Source organism: Patella vulgata, chromosome 2 (genome assembly GCF_932274485.2).
Source record: "Patella vulgata chromosome 2, xgPatVulg1.2, whole genome shotgun sequence".
Taxonomy (NCBI): Eukaryota; Metazoa; Mollusca; class Gastropoda; family Patellidae; genus Patella; species Patella vulgata.
Window position 1 is genome coordinate 61,967,133 of NC_065880.2, and position 6,049 is coordinate 61,973,181.

General features: G+C 35.0%; 1 long non-coding RNA gene across 1 annotated transcript; it reads right to left on the minus strand.

The window, feature by feature from the left end:
- Positions 1-951: 951 nt before the first annotated feature.
- Positions 952-2,966, minus strand: LOC126811308 (uncharacterized). The gene is made up of 3 exons (XR_007675546.2): positions 2,877-2,966; positions 1,385-1,481; positions 952-1,158 (listed from the first exon to the last, which is right to left on the minus strand). It is a non-coding gene; the product is annotated as an uncharacterized LOC126811308 (long non-coding RNA).
- Between the last annotated feature and the right edge of the window lie 3,083 nt (positions 2,967-6,049).

Consider the following 6,049-nt stretch of genomic DNA (forward strand, 5'->3'; position numbering starts at 1 on the left):
TTGGTGATTGTTAAAGCAGTTTAAAAAACGAATGAAAAAGTATTTAATCCGGGGTTGATTATTGAACCCATTCTGTTATATCATGGACCGTATATACGGTCATATCACGGGGTAATTCTGTTATTGAAACCCAACTGCATGAAGCAATTTTAGTATAAATGTATCCTTTAATGGTGTGTGCATTACTACTATTGGGCAGGCTGTGTAATATAAATTTAGCGTAGCCGTTGGATTTGATCAAATCGTTTCACCTTTATTTCAATTTCTTTTAACTGATTTCAACAACATAGGAAAAGGTATGAATCAATTTGAGGTACGAAGTGAAGTACGAAACGGCTCATGTGAGGCACGAATGAACTAAGTACGAAACAGCAAGGTTACGAAACAGCTGACATCCCCTGAAAACATAAAATAATAAAGGTCAAGTTTTTATTATTATGCAATTGGATAAATACAATTTTCGGTGGTATGATTTGAATAAATAGAACATATCATGAATATAACTGATTTGAAGTTTGAATTATTATTTGTCTAAGACTCCCTGTGCCTTATAGTTTGCAGTGATACAAGGCAATTACCATTTGTCCATGTTCTTGAAAGAAATTAAAATAAATCTATATGTTGTTGAAAGAAATTAAAATAAATCTATATGTTGTTGAAAGAAATTGAAATAATAAACGATTACCTGCCTTTCTTTAAATCTGATGTTGATTATCGAGCCCATTCTGCTCAGTGAGTTGTGATTATTGACGACAGTTGATTGGTGATTGTTAAAGCAGTTTAAAAAACGAATGAAAAAGTATTTAATCCGGGGTTGATTATTGAACCCATTCTGTTATATCATGGACCGTATATACGGTCATATCACGGGGTAATTCTGTTATTGAAACCCAACTGCATGAAGCAATTTTAGTATAAATGTATCCTTTAATGGTGTGTGCATTACTACTATTGGGCAGGCTGTGTAATATAAATTTAGCGTAGCCGTTGGATTTGATCAAATCGTTTCACCTTTATTTCAATTTCTTTTAACTGATTTCAACAACATAGGAAAAGGTATGAATCAATTTGAGGTACGAAGTGAAGTACGAAACGGCTCATGTGAGGTACGAATGAACTAAGTACGAAACAGCAAGGTTACGAAACAGCTGACATCCCCTGAAAACATAAAATAATAAAGGTCAAGTTTTTATTATTATGCAATTGGATAAATACAATTTTCGGTGGTATGATTTGAATAAATAGAACATATCATGAATATAACTGATTTGAAGTTTGAATTATTATTTGTCTAAGACTACTGGGCATTTACAATAAAACAAAATTACAAATTGAAATATCTACTCTTCATAAAGAAAATACATGAATAATTTTCCCAATTCACCTGGATTTTGTTGTAGGTCTTTGTACGAATTCAGATTTCCTTTTAAAGCAAATAGACTGCACTATCACTGGATTGTATTGCTAAAATCTACTGCAATCTGAAAAATGGAACACAATCATATGTATTAACTATATATCTACATGAATGTAGAGCATGTCTGTTTTTCAAAATGGCGCCCAGAACAGAAAACAAATATTGCAATTCAGGACTAACTGGTGTAACCTTAGAATGAGTTTTATACGCCCACATTGAAATGTGGTCGTATATTGTCGTCGCCACAGTGCGTCCGTCGGTCCGGCGTCCACAATTGCTTGTGGACGCTCTAGAGGCGAAAGTTAATATCCGATTGACTTTAAATTTATACACAGTGTTTAAGGTCATGAGACGAAGAAGCCTATTGATTTTCAGCGATTTCCGATAATTACTGCCAGAGTTATGGCCCTTGATCACTTCAAAAACTCTTGTGGACGCTCTAGAGGTCAAAGTTAATATCCGATTGACTTCAAATTTATACAAAGTGTTTAAGGTCATGAGACAAAGAAGCCTATTGCTTTTTACCGATTTCCGATAATTACTGCCAGAGTTATGGGCCTTGATCACTTCAAAAAATCTTGTGGACGCTCTAGAGGTCCAAGTTAATATCCGATTGACTTCAAATTTATACACAGTGTTTAAGGTCATGAGATGAAGAAGCCAATTGATTTTCAGTGATTTCCAATAAATACTGCCAGAGTTGTAGCCCTTGATCACTTTGAAAAATCTTGTGGACGCTCTAGAGGCTAAAGTTAATATCCGATTGACTTTAAATGTATACGCAAGGTTTAAGGTCATGAGACGAAGAGGCCTATTGATTTTCAGCGATTTCCTATAATTACTGCCAGAGTTATGACCCTTGATCACTTTGAAAAATCTTGTGGACGCTGTAGAGGCTAAAATTATTATCCGATTGACTTTAAATTTATACACAGTGTTTAAGGTCATGAGATGAAGAATCGTATTGATTTTCAACAATTTCCGATAATTACTGCCAGAGTTATGGCCCTTGATCACTTTGAAAAATCTTGTGACGCTCTAAAGGGTAAAGTTATCATCCGATTGACTTCAGATTGGTACACAGAGTTTAAGGTCTTGAGACGAACAAGTATATTGATTTTCAATGAATCTTTATGACTTGAACAGCTAAATCCATGATGTTAAAAGTTTTGTATACTAAACATTAGCATGGGACAGAATTTTATAAAAACCAAACAAATTTCTAATGGTTTTCTGATAATTACTTAATGAGTTGTTACTCTTAATCAGATTTTAATGTATTATAAATGTTTCATTACCGAAAAAAGTAAAAATATGCGACAACTCTTGTTGACTGCCCGGACGATATAGCTGCTGTGGGCGTATGTTTCGTTGCCTGGCAACCTATCTTTTGAATATTTAATCACACAGAAACACAATTATGCACATGCGGTTTTGATATAATATTGAATTAGCTTACCTCCAATACCTCGAAATATACTGTTTGGTCAGTTTGTCCACCCGCCATATTACTATTAGCCACACGTCCTTCGGCCAATTAAAATGGGCGTGTATTTTGTTTTAACCGAAACGAAAAATTTGCGTTATAAATACATTGTATTAAAAAATACAAAAATCACAAACCTGATATTCTTTGTTTTCTGAACATACAATATCACTTTTTGAGTTGGTTCTAACACCGGACTATGTAATTAACTGATACTAATCCAGGAAGGAATTACCACACTGCTTAAAGTACATTCAACTTCTGTAGTACAATTAGGTTTAATTTCGCAAAATACTGCAATAAATGTTTCTTCCTTTTTCTTTTTCTTTTTTTAGAGTAATTCATTTTGATTGGTCATTTATAGGTAAGCAATAAATGTCCAGTTTCGATTAATGAGCCAATTAAATTAAATAAAAAGATTAACTCGACTATTTCCACGCCCATTCAGACATTTTTTAAAACTAGATAAAACACTATTGTTATAATTTTCACATCCTACGACAATTTTCTGTGATGTGTCAAGTTTAATGGGGCTATATCAATCAGACACTTCCAAATGAAGACATTGTAACAATCTGTCTATTGTCTGAGACAAGATGTGAAAATAAACAAAGGGTAAAATCAGAATAATCTTTTATTATATGTAATTAAATAAATAGTTTATAATTAGATAATAATTGACGAAAACTTCGATCTCTTTATATCAGTATACTGTTATAGAATACGTTGTTTTAAAAGAGATATTAAATGTATCGCACTATACATACATGGCGATTTCTACTTAATGTTTGTAATAATTAATATAAGGTTTTAGATAATTAGAAATAATTAAAAAAAAGAAAGAAATCAAGTGAATTCCTCAGCCATTTTCCCAATCTCATTCAGATTTTCTCAATAAATAAAAATCATATTATTACAGATAATAAAGTAATATAATAAATGTTATTATACGCCCACATTTTCATGTGGACGTATATTGTCGTCGCCCCTGTCCGTCCGTCCGTCTGTCCGGACGTCCGTCCACAATTGTTTGCGAACAGTCTACAGGTCACAATTTTTATCCGATTTCAATGAAACTTGAAATATAGGTTTATCACCCTAAGATCTCGGGTCCTTTCGATATTGGCATGTATCGGACTGTAACTTCATGGATTATGGCCCCTGATTGTACGAAAAATCACGTTTTTAGCTTGTGAACACTGTAGAGGTCACAATTTTTATCCGATTTAGTTTAAACTTGAAATGTATGATTATAAACCAAAGATCTCGGTTTCTTTCGATATTCGCGCATATCGGAACGTAACTTCCTGAATTATGGCCCCTGATTGTACGAAAAATCCCGTTTTTAGCTTGTGGACCATATAGAGGTCAGCATTTTTATCCGATTTAAAAATCGGTATTATTATATCACCGTTAAACCATGAGTTCAAATTTCGTGAAAATCGGCCCAAAACTGACAGACAAAATGGCCGCCGTTCGTTCTCAAATAGCGTAAAAATATGGTATATCAAGGTTGTGGACCCTATAGAGGTCACAATTTTAATCCTATTTTGATGAAACTTGAAATGTAAGTTTATAACCCAAAGATCGTGGTTCCTTTCGATATACACACATATCGGACCGTATTTTCCTGAAGTATGGCCCCTGATTGTACGAAAAATCGCGTTTTTAGCTTGTGGACCCTATAGAGGTCATATTTTTTATCCGATTAAAAAAAACCGTATTATTATATAACAGTTACACCCTAAGGACGGCTGAGTTCGATTTTGTTGAAACTTGAAATGTAAGTTTATAACCCAAAGATCTCGGTTCCTTTTGATATTCGTGCATATCGGACCGTAACTTTGTGAATTATGGCCCCTGAGATCAAGTTGTTGTAAACTTGCCCAGTCTCCCTTATGCTAAAAATGGACTGGGTTGTGTTTATGACCTCAGAGTGCACATGCATGTGTTGTTATAGGGCATAAAAAGTCCACACTTATGTGCATTCACTTTTCTGATCTTTGGCTATTGGGGGGGGGGGGGGTGTTGGATGGCTGAATGGTTAGCGCGCTGTATCATAAAGTCTGTCATTGAGTCGACTGGCGTGATTTCGAATCCCCGATTGTACGTGACAAGGAGTAGGGTCGCCTGTCCAACCTCGTGGGTTTTCTCCGGTTTCCTCCCACTGCTAAAGACCCCTACGCGCAAGCGAATTATTGAAATAAAATTAAACCATGTTAGTCTCGAAATGACCTAGTTTGTGTCGAGTGGACGTTAAACCCCATTTCTCTCTCTCTCTCTCTTTGGCTATTGGTGTCTTTGGGTTATTTAACTTGAGAAGTTGGTTACTGTGTAGATGGAAGAAGTAGAAGTGTTGAGGTGGACTACTGTCAGTACTGGAGTACAGTGTTGGGTTGAATAAGATTTATATTAGTATAGTCTAATTTTTACAACAAAGTAATCAAGTGACAGAGACTACCTTTAAGCTGATGAGTTAACTCAATGTACCTTGCAGTTTATCAAAAGTCAGCATGATTTAGATTTGCAGGTGCATCGTAGATCCCATATGGTAATGCCTTTGAATTTCTAAAAATAGGGTCAAGAGTATCGACAGTTACTGACCTTTGAACGCTGAATTGTTGACAATGATTCGCCATAGCTACACATTGGGGTTTTACTTACGTGCATTAGAAATTTGTGCATAATGAGATCACTCTTGCAATTACGAAGTTTACAATGTATCACTTGAAAAGTTCTGTCACCAAGATAAAAAAAAATGGGCTTACAAGGGCTTGAAAACTGTAACCGAATTTAATTGATGAAGGAAAAAATGATATTTGGTAAAGATTTGTTTTACATTGCAAGTTTTTAAAAGAATTGCTGTTTCGAAGATGGTAGCGCTGGTTTGCTGATACTCTATGGGGTTTCTTAGCTGATAAGAAATTGGGAACTTCGCCATGGACAATCTTATGAAACGTTATGAGTTTATGTTGTGTTGGGCGAGATTTCAGTGAACATAGTCCAGTCTCTTCATACATGATGCTATGTGAGGTACCCCTTGGGAGCCCAGTTATGGTTCTTAAGGCATCTAAATACAATTTTTTAGACACCCACATTGAAATGTTGTTTTATATTGTCGTCGCCCCCGTCAGTCCGTCGGTCCG